Here is a 21,220-nt window from a genome sequence, read left to right on the forward strand (position 1 = left end):
AAGAAAGGGAACCCATCGAGAAACAAGTGCAGGAAATGCTCAACGATGATGTAATCCAGCCATCCAACAGTTCGTGGGCATCACCGGTAGTGCTAGTCACAAAGAAGGACAACACTCTGCGGTTTTGCGTTGACTACAGAAAGCTCAACCAAGTCACAAAGCGTGGTGTTTACCCCCTTCCACGGATCGATGATGCCTTGGATAAACTACGCAATGCTCACTTCTTTTCATCATTGGACTTAAAAAGCGGATATTGGCAGATCGAGGTGGACGAACGAGATCGCGAGAAGACGGAGTTTGTGACCCCAGACTGACTATACGAGTTTAAAGTGCTCTCTTTCGGTTTGTGCTCTGCTCCCGCTACCTTCCAGAGGATGATGGACACTGTGCTCTCCGGACTCAAGTGGCAATCGTGTCTCGTCCACCTCGACGATGTAGTGGTTTTTTCTTCTACCTTCGAGCAGCACATCCACGGACTGAGAATGGTACTGGATGCCATTCGCGTGGCAGCACTGACCATCAAACCGCAAAAGTGTCATTTTGGATTTCGTCAGCTTCGGTTCCTCGGGCACATAGTTAGTGCGGAAGGCGTCCGCCCAGACTCGAAAAAGATTGCAGCAGTTGAAAATTTTCCAAAACCGCAATACAAAAAGGCCGTCAGACGATTCCTGGGACTATGTGCCTACTACAGATGCTTTGTTGAAAACTTTGCTAAGGTTGCTGAGCCTTTGACACGGCTAACGAAAGAAAGTGTACCATTCTCTTGGCGGGAGGAACAAGAAGCGGCTTTCTCAGAGTTGCGATGCCCTTTGCAGTCTCCTCCAATACTTGCCCATTTTGATGAAGAGGCCGATACAGACATACATACCGACGCGAGTAACGTTGGCCTCGGTGCCATCCTCGTTCAGTGGCAGAATAGAGAAGAATAGGTCATTGCTTACGTGAGCCGCACTCTATCGAATGCTGAGTCTAATTTCTCAGCGACAGAGAAAGAGTGTCTCGCAGTTATATGGGCCATCAGCAAGTTTCGCCCATACCTCTACGGCAGACCGTTTGGAGCAATCAGTGATCATCATTCATTGTGTTGGCTGGCAAACATCAAGGACCCTTCAGGAAGACTTGCTAGATGGAGCCTGCGTCTGCAGGAAGATGACATCACTGTGGTCTACAAGTCCGGGCTCAAGCACAATGACGCGGATTGCCTGTCTCGCGTACCTGTTGAGTCTTCGTCATCTGACAAAGAACAAGACATCCCATTTCTTGGAGTTCTGAATGTGTCGGAGATGGCTCGTCTTCAGCGAGAGGACCCGGAACTACGCCCGCTTATCCAATACTTGGAGGGTCACAAAATTAAGGTACCACGAGTTTTCGTCCGTGGTTTGGCATCCTATGTCCTCCGGAACGACGTCCTATACAAGCGCAACTTCGTAAACACCGGTGAGACATTTCTGCTTCTTGTACCATCATCACTGCTAGCAGAAATCTTAGAAGCGTGTCATGATGACCCATCGGCTGGCAATATGGGTAGTAGTCGCACTTTGGCCAGAATTTGCCGGAAGTATTATTGGCCAAAATTAAGGGATTCGGTGCACCATTATGTTACGTCATGCCGCGAATGCCAGAGACGTAAAATACCACCCTTGAAACCAGCGGGTCTGTTGCAACCAATATAGCCACCAAAAGGGCCATTTCAGCAAGTGGGAATGGATTTGCTTGGTCCATTTCCTCTCTCTTCATCGGGAAAGCGCTGGATTGTCGTAGCAACAGACTTCATGACTCGATATGCTGAGACATCACCTCTCGCGAAAGGAACGGCGAACAAAGTAGCCCAGTTTTTCGTCACTCAGATTGTAGTACGACAAGGCGCACCACAGGTTGTCATTACAGACAAAGGAACAGCATTTACTGCCCGTTTGATGCAGTCTGTTATGAAGCTCACCCAAACTGATCATAGAAGGACTACAGCATACCATCCGCAAACAAACGGATTAACCGAAAGGCTCAATAGAACTTTCGCCGACATGATATTGATGTATGTGGACGTTGAGCACCAGACATGGGACAGTATTTTGCCTTATGCAACATTTGCGTATAATACCGCAGTAAGAGAAACGACGCACTTCACGCCATTTCCACTTGTTTATGGTCGGACGGTCACAACGACCTTAGACGCGATGTTACCTGTCAACGATTCGAATGAAAGTGACCCACACATCAGAGACTACATAGAAAGGGCAGGAGAGGCACGGCAATTGGCAAGACATCGTATCATTTTGCAACAAGGCTCCGATGCAAGTCGCTATAATCTGAAGAGGAGAGACGTACAGTACAACCCAGGAGACAAAGTGTGTGTGTGGACATCTATACGCGCACCTGGCATATCGGAAAACCTGATGCGGCGCTATTACGGCCCTAACAAAGTACTTCGCCAGTTAGGCACGCTAAACTACGAAGTAATTCCTGAAGGGCAAGTGTGCTCAACCCGACGCAGGAATCGCCCAGAAGTCGTACATGTAGTACGAATGAAACCGTACTACAAAAGGCACTGAACGAGACAACTGATAAATGTGCTGAAACATCAGATAAATACTCCTTTACAAAACTGTTCGACGTCAGCGTACGCATCGGGACGATGCGTTTCGGGAGCGGGACTAATGCCGCATGTTGTTAGGCACCTGCTGAAGTCCTGCGCCGCTTCCTGCTGCTATGAATTCTGCCACACCAACGGACAAGCCAAACGCGCCGAGCTAAACGCGCCATGCAACACTGGCTGCACGTGTCACCACATCACGCGCTGGATGGACAAGGAACGCTGGCGGTTTTTCGAGGAGCAGCTCGAGGCGAGACGCAAGAGAAGTTGACGAGGTTGTTGACTAGTGAGCTCACAACCTTTGTGTATTTAGTTGATGGGCACAAGTTCGCCATTAATAAATAGCTGTTTTAGCTTCCGGCACTGTATTTGTTCGCTACAAACTGGTGGAGGTGCGGGGTATGATTCCAAGCCCATCTCAGCGTAGGGAACATAGCCCAGAACCCCGAAGGTTGGAGCCAGCGCTGTTGACTTCCGTACACCAACGAACGAGTCGTCGTCTACGAGGTGAGCAGCCCGAGTTTGGTGCCCTCTTCGATTCTTCGAGACCAGTGGAGGACATAAGTTCCGGAGCCCCTGCAATAGCCACCCAAGCGACTTCATTTCCATCGCATATCGTCATGGACCCGCCCCGCATACCAGAGGTATTTCACGGTGATATTTTCGAGGATTCCGAAGACTGGCTCGACGGTTTCGAACACGTTGCCAGACTGAACGGTTGGAACGAATACCGGAAACTTCGCTACGTCTACGTGGCACTGCAAGATTCTGCACGTACGTGGTTCGAAAACCACGAAGCGTCCTTATTATCGTGGGACGACTTCCGAAGAGAGTTTCCTGCTACGTACCCAAACACGGGCCGCAAAGAAAAGGCAGAGGCCGCTCTTCAGACACGAAACCAACGGAACAACGAGAGCGTCGCCTTGTACATTGAAGACATGTCTCGACTGTTCCGCCGGGCCGACCAGAACACTGCTGAGGAAAAGGAGTTGCGGCAACTGATGCGTGGAGGGAAGGAGAAGCTTTTTGCAGGCCTGGTGCGTAATCCACCGCGCTCTCTTGCTGAGTTCAGATCAGAGGTGACCATGATAGAAAAAGACTCTGCAGCAGCGCGCGTGCCAAAAGAACAGGGACGTAAGCGTCTCATCTATTAGCGCGGCGTCGACAACCCTCACGAGTAACATTTATCTCTTGCGTGAAATAGTGAGGGCTGTCGTAAGAGAAGAACTCCAGAAAATACAAATGGCTCAAGCTCATCCAGTGATGTCCTCACTTGCCGACGTTGTGCGCGAAGAAGTGCGGCAAGCGGTTCTACAACCACAACCTCAGGTACTACAGCGCGCACAACCGGAGCCTCCGCCTCAGTTGTCGTACGCGCAAGCTGTACGACAGGACCTCGGACGCATGAATCGGACAGCTGCGACTGCTGTGATGCCTCCGACATTATCACCGAGTACGCCGCTACCGATGCCGGAAGCAAGACCACGTAAGAGCGATGTATGGCGCACTGTAGACCGGCGGCCCCTTTGCTACCACTGCGGAGAAGCAGGTCACCTTTACCGGGCGTGCCAGTATCGTCGAGCGGGGCTGCGTGGTTTTCCAGTCAATGCACTATGCCCACGGAACGGTGAACGGCCCTACGAAATCGAAGAATACTTGTCTTCACGTTATTCACCTCAAGACACGCAACAACGGGAGTTGCGTTCGACAGCACCGATGCGCTATCGGCCGACGCGTCCTCGTCCGTCATTGAATCTCCGAAGATCACGTTGACCTAGCCCGCGGCTGGAAAACTAGAGCCAGCGACCTCTGGAGGTCAGGCCGCTGATATACTGACAACTGAAGACCCTCCATTGTTAGCCCGACAGCACGGTGGCAGTTAGGCAACGACGGTGCAGTAGTAGCGACGCTACCTCCGAGATATTAGTCACGAACGACGACGTCGAGGCCATTGCGCTAATAGATACTGGTGCAGACTATTCCGTTGTCAGTAATGCTCTCGCAAAGAAGCTTAAGAAGGGGATGACTGAGTGGACCGGACCTCAGATACGTACCGCTGGAGGGCACTTAGTTAGTCCCGTGGGGTATGCACCGCAAGGATAGGAATAAGAGGATTTGTGTATGTCCGCAGCTTTATTGTGCTTCCTGAGTGCTCCCGGGAACTGATTATGGGCATGGACTTTTTGCAAACAAACAATGCAGTCATTGACTTGCAATAGTCCCCGGTTTCGTTTTCTACGGAGAATGCCATCGCCTTCTGTCATGCGGAGAAACCAATCGTTCTACCTCTCCGCATTGTGGACGAAGGTGTAACCGTGCCGCCACGTTCCAGTGTGACCGTTCTTGTGAGGAGTGAAGTTCTTCGTGACTGTGACGGATTAGCTGACGGAAACATCGAACTGCTACTAGAAAAAGGACTATGCGTGGCAAGAGGCCTGGTGAGCCTTCGTGATGCATGTGCGTATGTCCTATTAACTAACATTCGAAATGAGCTGCAGCATGTTGCGAAGGAAACATCCGTAGTATCGCTGCATGAGTACGTGCAAGTCTCAGATGTTTGCACTCTTGATAAAGCTTCACAGACAGTAGATAACGTACTCCAGTCAGTAGACATTGACAGAGAGCTCTCGTCATCTCAGAAGCAACAGATTGCTGACCTCATCAGAGAGTTCGCCGAGTGCTTCTCCACGTCGTCGAAAGTCGGACGTACTCCCGTCGCAAAGCACCGTAGTGTGGTCGAAGAACACGTTAGACCTGTGCATCAGCGCCCATACCAAGTAGCGCCAAAAGAAAGGGAACCCATCGAGAAACAAGTGCAGGAAATGCTCAACGATGATGTAATCCAGCCATCCAACAGTTCGTGGGCATCACCGGTAGTGCTAGTCACAAAGAAGGACAACACTCTGCGGTTTTGCGTTGACTACAGAAAGCTCAACCAAGTCACAAAGCGTGGTGTTTACCCCCTTCCACGGATCGATGATGCCTTGGATAAACTACGCAATGCTCACTTCTTTTCATCATTGGACTTAAAAAGCGGATATTGGCAGATCGAGGTGGACGAACGAGATCGCGAGAAGACGGAGTTTGTGACCCCAGACTGACTATACGAGTTTAAAGTGCTCTCTTTCGGTTTGTGCTCTGCTCCCGCTACCTTCCAGAGGATGATGGACACTGTGCTCTCCGGACTCAAGTGGCAATCGTGTCTCGTCCACCTCGACGATGTAGTGGTTTTTTCTTCTACCTTCGAGCAGCACATCCACGGACTGAGAATGGTACTGGATGCCATTCGCGTGGCAGCACTGACCATCAAACCGCAAAAGTGTCATTTTGGATTTCGTCAGCTTCAGTTCCTCGGGCACATAGTTAGTGCGGAAGGCGTCCGCCCAGACTCGAAAAAGATTGCAGCAGTTGAAAATTTTCCGAAACCGCAATACAAAAAGGCCGTCAGACGATTCCTGGGACTATGTGCCTACTACAGATGCTTTGTTGAAAACTTTGCTAAGGTTGCTGAGCCTTTGACACGGCTAACGAAAGAAAGTGTACCATTCTCTTGGCGGGAGGAACAAGAAGCGGCTTTCTCAGAGTTGCGATGCCCTTTGCAGTCTCCTCCAATACTTGCCCATTTTGATGAAGAGGCCGATACAGACACACATACCGACGCGAGTAACGTTGGCCTCGGTGCCATCCTCGTTCAGTGGCAGAATAGAGAAGAATAGGTCATTGCTTACGTGAGCCGCACTCTATCGAATGCTGAGTCTAATTTCTCAGCGACAGAGAAAGAGTGTCTCGCAGTTATATGGGCCATCAGCAAGTTTCGCCCATACCTCTACGGCAGACCGTTTGGAGCAATCAGTGATCATCATTCATTGTGTTGGCTGGCAAACATCAAGGACCCTTCAGGAAGACTTGCTAGATGGAGCCTGCGTCTGCAGGAAGATGACATCACTGTGGTCTACAAGTCCGGGCTCAAGCACAATGACGCGGATTGCCTGTCTCGCGTACCTGTTGAGTCTTCGTCATCTGACAGAGAACAAGACATCCCATTTCTTGGAGTTCTGAATGTGTCGGAGATGGCTCGTCTTCAGCGAGAGGACCCGGAACTACGCCCGCTTATCCAATACTTGGAGGGTCACAAAATTAAGGTACCACGAGTTTTCGTCCGTGGTTTGGCATCCTATGTCCTCCGGAACGACGTCCTATACAAGCGCAACTTCGTAAACACCGGTGAGACGTTTCTGCTTCTTGTACCATCATCACTGCTAGCAGAAATCTTAGAAGCGTGTCATGATGACCCATCGGCTGGCAATATGGGTAGTAGTCGCACTTTGGCCAGAATTTGCCGGAAGTATTATTGGCCAAAATTAAGGGATTCGGTGCACCATTATGTTAAGTCATGCCGCGAATGCCAGAGACGTAAAATACCACCCTTGGAACCAGCGGGTCTGTTGCAACCAATATAGCCACCAAAAGGGCCATTTCAGCAAGTGGGAATGGATTTGCTTGGTCCATTTCCTCTCTCTTCATCGGGAAAGCGCTGGATTGTCGTAGCAACAGACTTCATGACTCGATATGCTGAGACATCACCTCTCGCGAAAGGAACGGCGAACAAAGTAGCCCAGTTTTTCGTCACTCAGATTGTAGTACGACAAGGCGCACCACAGGTTGTCATTACAGACAAAGGAACAGCATTTACTGCCCGTTTGATGCAGTCTGTTATGAAGCTCACCCAAACTGATCATAGAAGGACTACAGCATACCATCCGCAAACAAACGGATTAACCGAAAGGCTCAACAGAACTTTCGCCGACATGATATTGATGTATGTGGACGTTGAGCACCAGACATGGGACAGTATTTTGCCTTATGCAACATTTGCGTATAATACCGCAGTACAAGAAACGACGCACTTCACGCCATTTCCACTTGTTTATGGTCGGACGGTCACAACGACCTTAGACGCGATGTTACCTGTCAACGATTCGAATGAAAGTGACCCACACATCAGAGACTACATAGAAAGGGCAGGAGAGGCACGGCAATTGGCAAGACATCGTATCATTTTGCAACAAGGCTCCGATGCAAGTCGCTATAATCTGAAGAGGAGAGACGTACAGTACAACCCAGGAGACAAAGTGTGTGTGTGGACATCTATACGCGCACCTGGCATATCGGAAAACCTGATGCGGCGCTATTACGGCCCTAACAAAGTACTTCGCCAGTTAGGCACGCTAAACTACGAAGTAATTCCTGAAGGGCAAGTGTGCTCAACCCGACGCAGGAATCGCCCAGAAGTCGTACATGTAGTACGAATGAAACCGTACTACAAAAGGCACTGAACGAGACAACTGATAAATGTGCTGAAACATCAGATAAATACTCCTTTACAAAACTGTTCGACGTCAGCGTACGCATCGGGACGATGCGTTTCGGGAGCGGGACTAATGCCGCATGTTGTTAGGCATCTGCTGAAGTCCTGCGCCGCTTCCTGCTGGTATGAATTCTGCCACACCAACGGACAAGCCAAACGCGCCGAGCTAAACGTGCCATGCAACGCTGGCTGCACGTGTCACCACATCAAGCGCTGGACAAGGAACGCTGGTGGTTTTTCGAGGAGCAGCTCGAGGCGAGACGCAAGAGAAGTTGACGAGGTTTTTGACTAGTGAGCTCACAACCTTTGTGTATTTAGTTGACGGGCACAAGTTCGGCATTAATAAATTGCTGTTTTAGCTTCTGGCACTGTATTTGTTTGCTACAATATATATTCATTCACACTTTATCCACGGAGTGAATGTTGATGATTGGGGCGAGGAAGATTCGGAGGGTTTTATCGGTAACCCGTTAATCGTTCGTCCATCTGACTGTCTGTCTTTCTCTGCGCACCTGCTGGGTGAATCATCGATTGATTGATACGTGGAGGGTCTAGGGTCCCGAAACCACCATATGATTATGGGAGACGCCGACGCCGTAGTGGAGGTCTCCGGAAATTTCGACCACCCGGGGTTCTTTAACGTGAACCCAAATGTGAGCACACGGGCTTACATCATTTTCGCCTTTATCAAAAATGCAGCTGCTGCAGCTGGGATTCAATCCCGCGACCTGTGGGTGACCAGAGTCATTGAAGTAGGCGGTCACATACGAGCTATAGGGGCGACAGACCCATGGCTTTAGAAGCTTTGCTCCTCGAAAAACGGCTTTTCTTCAAGCAGACAAATGAACGTGCTCACGCTCGTCACAGCAGGGGCCCTCTTATCGACCTTGTTAATTATGAAGAGCACGCGATTCTCGTCGTGTGATTGCAATAAACACTACGAAGAGGCTTGCGCAGCTCGGAGAAGTAGTTAGAGCGAGTGCGACATACCAGGCAAATCACGATGCAACGCTGAAGGGAAGCGTATACGTATACAAACCCATAGGCCCGTATACGTAGCTTGAACGTTTCAGTTGAACTAAATACACGCAATAGAGCAGAGCCGCCCGGGAGCGCGGCGAGTCAGTCGGGCGGCTGCTTATGCGCCACCATCGGTTCATTAACCAGTCGTGTTCGCAGTCCGATTCCCTTGATAGTCACCAGCAGCGAAACCCCGAGTGCAACAACAAAATGACCGCGGCTGCCGTAACGCGACGCCAACGACACATTCCTTCTACGTCCAGCGCGCATTGCTGAGCGTTGCACAATCCCTATGCGCTTTGGCTAATGGCACTGGGTGTAAGAAACAAGCACAGCATTAAGCGATGAAGTCGAGCGATCTCTGACACCCCCCCCCCCCCGTTCCGAGCTCCCCATCACGCCTTCCTCCTTCTTTATTCACGTGGTACATAACGGAGTTTGGTAACGCCGGCGCCCCTATAGTAAGCTAACTTAAACCTTCTTGCTGGTTTGGTCGATCCTTGGTTGCGCTCACACACACACACACACACAAAGAAAAAAAGAGATATAAAAGACATCAACTCTTTTGCGCATATTCTTGCTCGTTACCGAATTGAGCATTTGGGACTAAGCATGCCGCTAGCAAGAACAGTTTCAACATACTAGTAATCGTTATTAAGGGGAGTGGTGAATCTTTTGGCTACCGCAGGGTTTTTGAGGAGTCGCTCAGCAAGCGTTTGGTCAGAGCACGTGATTTCGCTTTGTCGTTTGGTAGACGTCGCTCACGCCAGTATTATGCGCAGGTACAGTGGTACACAACCGCAAGTGGTCCCAGTAAAACATCAAGTTTCACATTATAATACCTAGAGTGGAATCTGGCGCTAGTGTCTACGCGGGCTCCTTCAGCGGCGCTTGTAACCGCATGGGAATGATGGGAAGTACAGGCTTTGGATGTGCTTCGGATGGATCACGTTGTTGAAATTCGCGACGCTTCTTTTCCGAGTGTGATACAAAGTGATATGAAGTTATATCAAATTTAAACTTGCTACAATTTTTCGTACGCAAACTTTATTGCAAATGGTTCTTGTGGCTAGGCGGTAGAAGTGAAAGCTCTACAAATTTAACCACCAGGGTATCTTTGTTCTGCCGTTGCGTTCTAGATTTGGCATCACGATGTAATGAATTACTCTTTACAACATTTGAAAACAAACATTCTTGGTTTATCCTCGAAAGTACGCAATATCTATTTATCGAAATAACAGCACAGTATTAAGGGAGGAACACTTAACGTTCTGTCTGCTGCGATGCCAGCTGCGTCGGTTCAAACGGTCTGCCCCCAACGCACCTCTCGTTTTGTTTTGAAGTCGACTCAGAGAAGCGTGGCGGTGCGTCTACTTCTCGTCACCGTCGTTTTGCAGTTTATTTCAACAAGTTTTGGCAAGACGCACTAACAACAAACGTGATATCGAGGTAATATCCTGCACTGGCATGGGACCCTACATTTATGCGCTGTGGTGAGTGAATGACACTTCGCTTAAACTGCCCAAACACGACTCATACAGCTCCAGCATTGCAGTAAATTGAGAGGCCTAGCAGTTTTTAGCTTCTTTAAACAACAGAGGCGCAGCATAAGTCCTTTGCACCCACCCCACTACCCACTCTACGCGGAGAACGAAACTGAAACTGCAGAAAAAGATCCGTAGACAGTTCACTGGCTAACACGATCCAATCCGAAGCCTTTACTTCCCATAATTCCTATGAGGGCACACGATCGCAGCGCCAGATTTCTCTATAGGTGTTATTGTATGAAACTCTGTGCAGTAGAAGTTTAAACGTGAAGCTTAGAAAACGGGTCAAGCGTTCTGTTGTGTTTTTTTTTTCATTTTGCGCTGAATCGAATAAGAAAATGCAGAATTGACGCGTATTCAGATGTGGCAAGAGCTGTTTGCGCTATCTCTGCACGGGTTGGCTAGAAACGACTCGGAGCACTCTCGAAAGAAGCGATGGTGAAGTAGAAGGCCTGCTTTCTGCAACGGGTAGAGGTTTATTTTTTTTCATTTTCAATAAATACATGCGTCGCCTTATTGACGCAATTTGCAGTTACTTAAAACACGATGTTCGACGTTGCGTAAACGTAATTTTTCAATACGTTTAACCTTTTACATATGGTTTTGCAAGGAAGCCTAGTTCATCTAGCTCATCTCACTTTACGATAACCGTGTGTTTTGTCAACGGTCATATATTGATAGAATTTACATACATACATACATACATACATACATACATACATACATACATTACAGTGCGTAGCAGGACGGGCAATAACATCCAATTTCTAGTGGAATTCAAGACCTCAGTCAGTAGTGGTGGATATGAGCATCTTACGAGGAGAGCATTTCAGTTCTCACCGACAAAAGAAATATATCTTATACCCATGTCAGTTCGCTCCGCCACGGTGGTCTAGTGGCTAAGCTGACCCGCAGGTTGCGGGATCGCATCCCGGCTGCGGCGACTGCATTTCCGATGGAGGCGAAAATGCTTTAGGCCCATGTGATCAGATCTGGGTGCACGTTAAAGAACCCCAGGCAGTCGAAATTTCCAGAGCCCTTCACTACGGCGTCCCTCATAATCATATGGTAGTTTTGGGACGTTAAACCCTACATATCATCATCACCCATGTCAGTTCTGAGACTGAAGGTCAAAGCGTACCTGCTGTGATATCTAACTGCGCGTGATAGCTTAACTCAGCGTATGTACTATCCGAAATCTAGATGGGAGACGGCAGATATAAACAACGTAGCGGGATAATCAGGGTTAACAGTGGAAGTGGCCCCGACTGGCTGGCCGACGTTTTGATAGGAGGACCTATCTTTTTCAAAGGCATCGTGTCATCCTTGGCGTGTTAGTTTTAAAGGGTTTAGTGGTGACCTCAACTCCTGGTGGTGGCGCGTGTGACGGCCCTATATTTTTCAAAGGCGCCGTGTCATCCTTGGCGTGTTAGTTTTAAAGGGGTTAATGGTGATGTCAACTCCTAGTGGTAGCGTGTGTCCCTGTCGAAACAACGTAGTGGGATAATCAGAGGTAACAGTGGTAACGCCTCAGACTGGCTGGCCGATGTTTCGACAGAAGGACCTATGTTTTTCAAAGGCACCGTGTCATCTTTGGCGTGTTAATTTTAAAGGGGTTAGTTGACCACTTAACCCCTTTAAAACTAACATGCCAAGGATGACACGGCGCCTTTGAAAAGGATAGGTCCTCACATCGAAATATCGGCCAGCTAGTTTGAGGCACTTGCACGGTTAACCCTGAGTTCCCCTATGTACTATAGTATGACGTGGTTCGAGCTCGTTACGCAAGCCGGTTAAGAGGCAAGTAAAATACGCAGCAACGTTAAGCTTTCAACGTGGCGACCTGTTTATAGCAGGTCTATACTTTTAATGCTCATAGCAAAAACAGAAGCAGGTGAACGACCACTGTTGTATCTAGTAAGCGGATGGTCGTGTTAAGGCGTCCCAAAAAAAGAGTTCAGAAGAATAAAATGAAAGCGTTGCATAGTAGAGGAGCTTGGGTGGAAATAGAGGCAGGCCCCACAGCAAGATATGGCAGCCAAATTATCTTCAATGTCCCGCACTTAGCCCCCAGAAAACGAGCTCGCATTTTGCACTGTAGTACGAGCTGCTTGCGCGGGCGCACGATGAAACAGTCCTGAATGTAATACTCTGATGGCCGTTGGAAAAAGAAGAGTGGCGCTAATGGGTCACTGGAGAACCCCGCAAGTGTGCTCTCCCCGCTTCTCTTTATGCATGGGATAGTCTCACTTCTTTTGGAGGCGGATTAGCGGCACGCCTATTTTGCCCGCTGTCGTTTATCTCCGACACTGCATATGGAGCAAAAGGAGGGGCGCTTTTGGTTTCTCACTGTGGCACCTACTTTCCAACCCATGGTTTTCTACAACTTTACAAAATGAAAGTGTGCGCCTGTTCAGAGCCTTCTGTTCGTGCCATCGTCTCCCGTTGAGTGATAACACGCCGTCTGTCTCGTCTCCTTTCCACTCCTTCACGTTGCTCCCTTAAAGCCCTGTGCCCCGTTTTCTATGGGGACCGAAGATGCCAGGGAGTGAAGTGACAGTGAACGTGCTCCGAGGGAAGGTAGCCATCGCGTCGGGGCAGCTGTAGGGAACTATGCGAACGACGACGATCAGCATGAAACGGCAAGCCACAGCGTTGGTGCACGCGCGACCCGAGCTTGCGTTTGTTTTGTATTTTCGGCCTGTTGGCGTTCCTCGCTCTTCTGGCGTTCCTCGGCCTTCCAGTAGGTCTGTACGTGAATAAACTGCGTGACATCTGGTGGAGGTGTGTGGACTCCCGTACAAACCTGGAACTTCGCTCCCGTAAGCTTCCCCCTCTACGTGACACGAACATGGCCACCGAGACGCCTCTCCAGGTGGGACCTTCGACCGTCCATGTCACTTGCGGTGCCGTGTATCCTCAACGAGACCCTCCTATCTTCACGGGCTCCACTGAGTCGGACGTCGAAGATTGGTTGGCGAGGTACGACAAATTCGGCGCAAGTAACAAATGGGACGACCCAAGTAAGCTTGGCTACGTCACATTCTACCTTGCGGACACCGCGCAACTGTGGTTTAATAACCACGCAGCTGACATTACTACGTGGTCTGCATTCAAGACGGCTATTACGGACGTCTTTGGACGACTTTCGGCACGCAAGCTTCAAGCCGAGCACCGTTTACGTCACCGTGCGCAGCAACCAGGCGAGACCTACACGGGCTACATTGAAGATGTGTTGCATCTATGCAACCGCATCAACTCTACCATGCCTGAGGAAGAAAAAATCAGGCACATATTGAAAGGCATTGACGACGGCGCCTTTCAGATGTTGCTCGCGAGAAATCCCCCCACCATTGCTGTCCTCGTTTCCATCTGTCAAAGCTTCGAGGAATTGCGTAGGCAGCGCGCAATTGCTCGTCAAGTCCTCACGACGCCAGACACGCTCGCAAGCTTGCACCTAGCTGCCCATCCTACCGGCCAGCAGCCGCTGCTTTCGACAATCAAGGACTTCGTCCGCGAAGAGGTAGCGCGCCAGCTGTCAGTGCTGCCACTGACACATGAGCCCACGCAAGCTTTGGCACCGGACCTCCAACACGTCATTCGGACCCAAGTCGCTGAAGCCCTTCCGCCGGTGCATCAGAAACCACCAGTCACAACGCCTTTCACGTACGCCGCCGTCGCTGCTCGGCCTACGCAACAGCGTATGCCGTATGCTCAACCTGCCACGCTACCCTATGTCGTGCCTACAACCCCAATTGCGGTGCCGTATCCCTACGCGAGATCTCCAGCTCCATTTTACCGTCGTTCAGACGCTTGGAGGACGCCAGATAATAGGCCCATCTGTTTCGCCTGTGGTATCGTTGGACACGTCACCCGCCACTGTCGCCGAGATCCCCCTCCAGTCGACGCCGTGGGCCGGCCAATGGCGTCGTCGTCTAGGACGCCATCAAGGTACACCACTGACGGTCCTCGACCCTACGCAAACCATCGGTCACCATCGCCACGACGACGCTCCCTGTAACCTATGCGTCGCAGACCTGCTACGGAAGAGGGAAACTGATCGCTGCAGCTCCGGAGGCAACAGCTGCATACAATTCAAACTGCTTAAAGCCTCCATCTTTCTCGCCGCAAAACGTTATTGACGTCAATGTTCAGGGGACCGCCGCACAAGCGCTTATCGACACAGGGGCCGCCGTTTCCATAATATGTGAGCCCTTATGCCGCAAGTTGAAAAAGGTGACGACGCCTCTTTCGGGCCTGATGCTCCACACGGCCAACTCGCAGTGCATAGAACCTACAGCTGTGTGCACTGCACGTGTCATTATCCAAGGTGAACTATATGCCATTGAATTTTTTGTGCTGGCATCCTGCTCCCACGAAGTCATTCTTGGATGGGACTTTCTTTCGCGTCATCGGGCCATCATAGATTGCTCACGTGCAGAAGTTGCCCTTACACCGCTGCCAACCTCTTGTTTTGTGGATTCTCTTCCTGAACCTTACAAACTTGTTGTTGCAGACACGGAAATAGCACCCAGAACATCCGCCCTTGTAGCCCTCACCTGTACGGCCGCTCCTGCCGGAACTGTTTTGATCACTCCGTTTGACGTATTTACCCGCCGCCGTAGCCTACACCTGCCCTTTGCCGTACTCACCGTGGAATCCGGTGCTACCGCCATTCTCGTCGCGAACTCGCTATCGTCGCCAGTTACCTTACTTCGCGGAGAATGTTTGGGTAACATACAAGACGTTGACCTCTGGCGCCCTCTAGAGTTCGCCGAACACGCACCTCACCTCCAGCTCAATGCTATGACGCCACCTGTGGCCACAGTGCCCGCGCCAGACTTATTCCAGCCCTCTGTTGCCGCTGAGCTATCGCCGACACAAAGAAGCGAACTCTTGTCCCTTCTTCGAGAGTTCCGTTCTGTCTTCGATTGCGCTCAACCATCTTTGGGTCGCACAGCGAACATCACGCACCACATTGACACCGGTACTCATGCTCCCTTACGCCAACGACCATATCGAGTTTCAGCGAAAGAGCGCTGTATTATCAACGAACAAGTCGACGATATGCTCAAGCGTGGTGTCATCCAGCCATCGCAGAGCCCTTGGTCGTCCCCTGTTGTACTTGTGCGCAAAAAGGATGGGTCTATCCAATTCTGTGTCGACTACCGCCGGCTCATTAAGATAACTCGGAAGGATGTGTACCCGTTGCCACGCATCGACGACGCTCTCGATTGCTTGCAAGGGGCAAAATATTTCTCCTCCTTAGATTTACGCTCAGGATATTGGCAAGTTCCAATGCCTGATCCTGACCGATCGAAGACTGCATTTGTAACACCTGATGGGCTGTATGAGTTTAACGTCATGCCGTTTGGACTCTGCAACGCCCCAGCTACCTTCGAACGGATGATGGACACCATCCTTCGCGGCTACAAGTGGAACACGTGCCTTTGCTACCTAGACGATATCGTTGTTTCTTCTCGCGACTTTTCCACTCACCTTGTTCGTCTTCGTGCTATTCTCACGTGTCTCACCTCTGCTGGCCTTCAACTTAACATCAAGAAGTGCCATTTTGCCGCACGTCAGCTCACCATACTGGGTCACGTCGTCTGCAAAGAGGGTGTTCTCCCGGATCCGGCGAAACTCCGCGCCGTGGCCGACTATCCGAAGCCCAATTCCATCAAGACGCTTCGAAGTTTTATCGGCCTAAGCTCATACTTTCGTCGATTTGTGCGCAACTTCTCTTCCATCATCGCGCCTCTTACCAACCTGTTGACAACTTCCAAAGGCATTTCTGCTTGGTCAAAAGAGTGCAACGAATCCTTCACCGCGCTTCAGCGGTTATTATTATCACCTCCAATTCTACGACATTTTGACCCTGATGCGCCTACGGAGGTCCACACCGACGCCGGTGGTGTCGGTCTTGGTGCTGTATTGGCTCAACGAAAACCAGGGCACCAAGAATACGTGGTCGCTTACGCGAGTCGAACCCTCAAGAAAGCCGAGTGTAATTATTCCGTCACCGAGAAAGAGTGCCTCGCAATTGTCTGGGCTTTGACGAAGTTCCGCCCATACCTTTATGGCCACCCTTTCGAAGTCGTTACGGACCACCACGCTCTATGCTGGCTATCATCGCTTAAAGACCCGTCGGGGCGCCTTGGTCGTTGGGCGCTTCGCCTACAGGAATACGACATTCGTGTTGTATACCGATCCGGCCGCAAGCACTCCGACGCTGATGCGCTATCCCGCTCGCCGCTACCGGTTGACCCAGCCTCCTCGTCACCTTCTTCAGCTGTCATAACACCAATCGACTTCACAGACATGGCATCGGAACAACGCAAAGATGTGTGGATTTCCCAACTCCTCGCCTTTTTGACTGATCCGTTAGCTAATTTAGTGTCAAGAACTATCCGCCGTCAAGCCACACATTTCGCTATTCGAGACGACCTACTCTATCGGCGGAATTACACGCCTGAAGGTAGGAAGTGGCTGTTAGTGATACCCAACCACATGCGCTCGGAAATCTGTACTGCTTTCCACGACGACCCGCAAAGCGCTCACGCTGGCGCTCTCAAAACGTACAACCGTCTACGTCAGCGGTACTACTGGCGCGGCATGTACACATTTGTCCGCAAGTACGTACGTGCTTGTACTGCATGCCAGCGACGTAAGGTCCCACCTCACCGCCCTACCGGTACACTTCAGCCTCTGCCTTGTCCAGCGCGTCCGTTTGACCGCGTCGGTATCGACTTATACGGACCACTTCCCACGTCGTCTTCTGGAAATAGGTGGATAATTGTCGGCGTGGACCACCTCACGCGTTACGCGGAGACAGCAGCACTACCCGCAGCAACCGCGAGGGAAGTTGCGTTTTTCATCTTGCGAAACTTTGTTCTTCGCCATGGTGCTCCCCGCGAACTTTTGAGCGACCGGGGGCGTGTTTTCTTGTCTGACGCCATTCAAGCGTTGCTCGCTCAATGCAAGATGGTTCATCGCCTGACGACAGCATATCACCCGCAGACGAATGGCCTCACAGAACGATTTATTCGCACTCTCGGTGATATGTTGACGATGTACACAGCTTCAGACCAGACTAATTGGGACACTGTCTTTCCATTCGTCACGTATGCGTATAACACCGCTACGCACGCGACAACAGGATTCTCCCCTTTCTTTCTGTTGTACGGACGCGAACCATCGTGCACGCTGGAATCTATCCTCCCGTACACGCCCGACTCCTCTGAGTACACTGCAATTTCTGATGTTGCCAGGTACGCAGAAGATTGCAGACGATTGGCCCGTTCTCTGACAACCGAGGACCAAGGCCACCAGAAGCTACGGCTTGACATTGGCCGACATCTCTCTACTTTCATGACTGGTGCTCTCGTTTGGCTCTGGGTTCCACCGAGCACTCCTGGCCTTTCGTCAAAATTACTGGCACGATACCACGGGCCCTACCGCATTCTCGCCCGTACGTCACCCGTCAATTATGAGATTGAGCCATTGACACAGTCTCATGACTTACGCCGTCGTGGCCGAGAAATTGTGCATGTGAGTCGCCAGAAGCCGTATTACGACCCCGCTATAGTGACTACGCCTTAAGTCGCCAGGTTGGCTACGCTATTCACTGGGGGCCAATGTAGGGAACTATGCGAACGACGACGAAGCAGCATGAAACGGCAAGCCACAGCGTTGGTGCACGCGCGACCCGAGCTTGCGTTTGTTTTGTATTTTCGGCCTGTTGGCGTTCCTCGCTCTTCTGGCGTTCCTTGGCCTTCCAGTAGGTCTGTACGTGAATAAACTGCGTGACACAGCGTGTGCCACCAGCTCTTTAGAAAATACTTGCCCCCTCGCGCTGCCTCCTGCCTGCCGAGGCTGACGAAGACGGCGACGAGGGAGGTGAGGTTTGCGCATGAGCCGTGTGCCTGGAGTCTCCTTCGCTTCCTCACGACAAGCGCGTCGAGCGGCGCAACTGTGTGGCGGGAGGAGAAGAGGCAGGGGGAGAGGGGATGCTGCCATTGGGAAGCGGACGGGAGCTCCTCTTTTCTCCTTTCCCCGTGCTTTCCCTTTTCGGAGGAGCGAGACTCCCTCGGCTCCCGTAAAAGGAGATCGAGGTAAGGGGAGTTGAGTAAGGGGAGCCCCCCTGCGGCCTCCTGCGCAGCGAGCGGCGGCGGCCGACGGCGGGAGAGGAAAGGAGGTCGTGAGGGGTCTGGCGGCGACTCGCTGGCGCTCCGCACTCGGACGAGGCGCCGCCAGAGGCGTTTTGTCGGGACCCGCCGAGGTGTGTGTGTGCTCCTGCCAATCGCGGCTCCTCGTTGTCGTGGAATTCGTAACTCGAGCGGTGTTCGCGCCTCCCAACCGCTTCATATATTTTCGTTGGAAATCTTTGATTCGTGTCGCGGCAAGCAATCGCGCCTACCCAGAGTGTAACGTAATTCGGTTAGCCGGACGCGGTTCGCGTGACGCGTTCCTGCGGTGCCCTCTCTGGATCAATACACCGTGCATCGGCTGTTGCCCCCGTTGATCCTCTCATACCAAAAGTGTGCACCGTAAGATTATGTGAATCTCGGTGGAGACGGCGTCGTGGTGGTGTGATTTGGAAAACACAATGCGCTACATGACTGTAGTCGCCGGGAAATGCGATATCGGCACCGGACGACACTGGGCCTGATAGCATAATTTAATTGGTAATGTGATGTGCTTTATATGAATTCGTCGCGATATTCTTCATGCTTGCTTCTTCATAATGTTAGCGTGACTTTTTGTGATCACTGTAAAATAACTCGTGTACGTTTGTGACAGTGTTTCCTGTATGTGATGTTCAGGTAGTCTTTTATTTTCTATTCTTTTTGGCAATTTAGTTAAAAATACAGGTCTGTTTCAGCAAGTTATATTTTTTTATGATACAACGAAAAAACTCTCGCAGGAATGAAATTATAGGTTGTGCTGTAATCTTAAAGATGTTACTACGATTATAACGCAAGTTCATTTTACACTCATGTTGCTTTTGTCTGAACGATTGCTCTTGGTAAATGTGAGTAAAATGAGCCATATTAATTTCGCAACAACTCTTTCTCCTATTAAATAGGCTTCCTCATAATGGAAGACAGCGACCTTCATCGGTTTTCGTTCAAGTCAGCCTGGTCCTCATCTTTCCCGTGGACTCGATGTGCGGCACCAGTGCAGCCGTTCGACCACATGTAGAGCCGTATGCCAACGAGATCGGCACCTGCGAATATTTAACGCAATATTGCGCCTAAAGAACATTACAGGCTCCCAGCAAGTCACCGCGACCGACGACTTCTCTGCTGTCTGAAGTCAATTTGTGCTTTTGCGGCCGTGCCACCTTGACAGAGCCCACAAAAAGCAGTAGAAAGGCATCCGAATGTCGCCGTAGCTTCCGCGAAGGACGTGACTAATAGCTTATTATCGCCGATAGTAAAGCTGGCTGATATAAATTGAGAAAAAGAAACACCCCAGTCGACGTTTTTTCATACCGTATAGGACAAACGAAACGTGGTAAGGAAAGCCGTCATGTGCCTGATGACGTGGCTTCGTGCTTAGCTCACGTTCTCGCTGCTGGTGTTGGCTTCTGCGGTGGGTGCAGCCGACGCCACACCGACCTCTACAAGTCGTCCCAGTCCCCGGGTGGTGCGGACAAAATACGGCCAGTTGCGAGGCAAGCTCATCACGCTGGGATCTCGGTTCGGCACCCACTTGCCGCCCGTGGAAGCTTCAACTGCGTGCTCACTGGAATGTCATATAAAGCGGAAGGTGCCACTTCTGCAATTACTGTAGAAGCAACGAGTGATTCGTCTGAGTAAAAATAACTTGCGCATGTTGCACGAAGTTACAAGGTGCGCGCCGTTGGAGCGAGTGAACGAGCAGGCAGGCAAGTAAACAAGGACGCGCGTGCGCTGTGCGCGAGCTTCACAAGCAGCCATCGGAAGGCGTCACAATACTCCTTGCCACGCACTGCAGAGGTGTGCGACTGTACAAGCCATTTATGTTGGACGCCGATATCGGCGAGTATGCTGCCTTCAGCCATCGAGTAATCTCAGAACCTGTGGAACGCGTCGCCACTTGTAAACCAGGGATGGAAACTACCAGTGTTTCCACTGATGCTCGCGTAAGCTTTCCAATAAACTTGACTATTCCTGTCCTGCACGCAGTTGTAACAGAATTATCTCTAACAGTGTCGGAAACTCCTTAATAATTCAGTGGGGTCTTCGCCGAGCATTTCTAGCAGATTTTATAGGTGACACCCGAGTACACCACTGTAAACCAAGAAACGCGTGTAGCAATAATAATTGCCATTAGAGACTTCTTCACAGGCCCTAGAAAGGAAAATATTCCAGCTTTCTTTGTGAGTGTACCGCGTGTTAGGCGTAGGCCCGAATTTTTTGTCCAAACGTAGTGATAAATGAGTTTTTATGGCAGCCGCGTATTATTCAGAAGATCGGGGGCATGATCCCTGGTCGTATCGGCCTTATATTGACAGGGGTGTGATGTTTTTTATCCGAATGCACGCTGAAAACGAACATCTTTAAAACGTTCCACCTACCTCAACCGAACACCACATCATTCAGAGCATCTGCTTTGATTTGGGAATGCCGTTTTGATCACTCACACAATGATTATTCGGAGTAATCAATTTTATTATCGGCTGTAAATTAAACTTCTTGAAAGCGGCAT

General features: G+C 50.5%; 1 long non-coding RNA gene across 1 annotated transcript in view; it reads left to right on the plus strand.

The window, feature by feature from the left end:
- The window catches only part of LOC142769041 (uncharacterized), a 205,309-nt gene extending 184,345 nt beyond the window's left edge, over positions 1–20,964 (plus strand). The window contains exon 3 of the long non-coding RNA XR_012885622.1: positions 19,614–20,964. This is a non-coding gene — a long non-coding RNA (uncharacterized LOC142769041). The remainder of the gene's footprint in view (positions 1–19,613) is intronic.
- The last annotated feature ends 256 nt before the right edge of the window (positions 20,965–21,220 follow it).

The sequence above is a fragment of the Rhipicephalus microplus genome, chromosome 1, assembly GCF_043290135.1.
Source record: "Rhipicephalus microplus isolate Deutch F79 chromosome 1, USDA_Rmic, whole genome shotgun sequence".
NCBI lineage: Eukaryota > Metazoa > Arthropoda > Arachnida > Ixodida > Ixodidae > Rhipicephalus > Rhipicephalus microplus.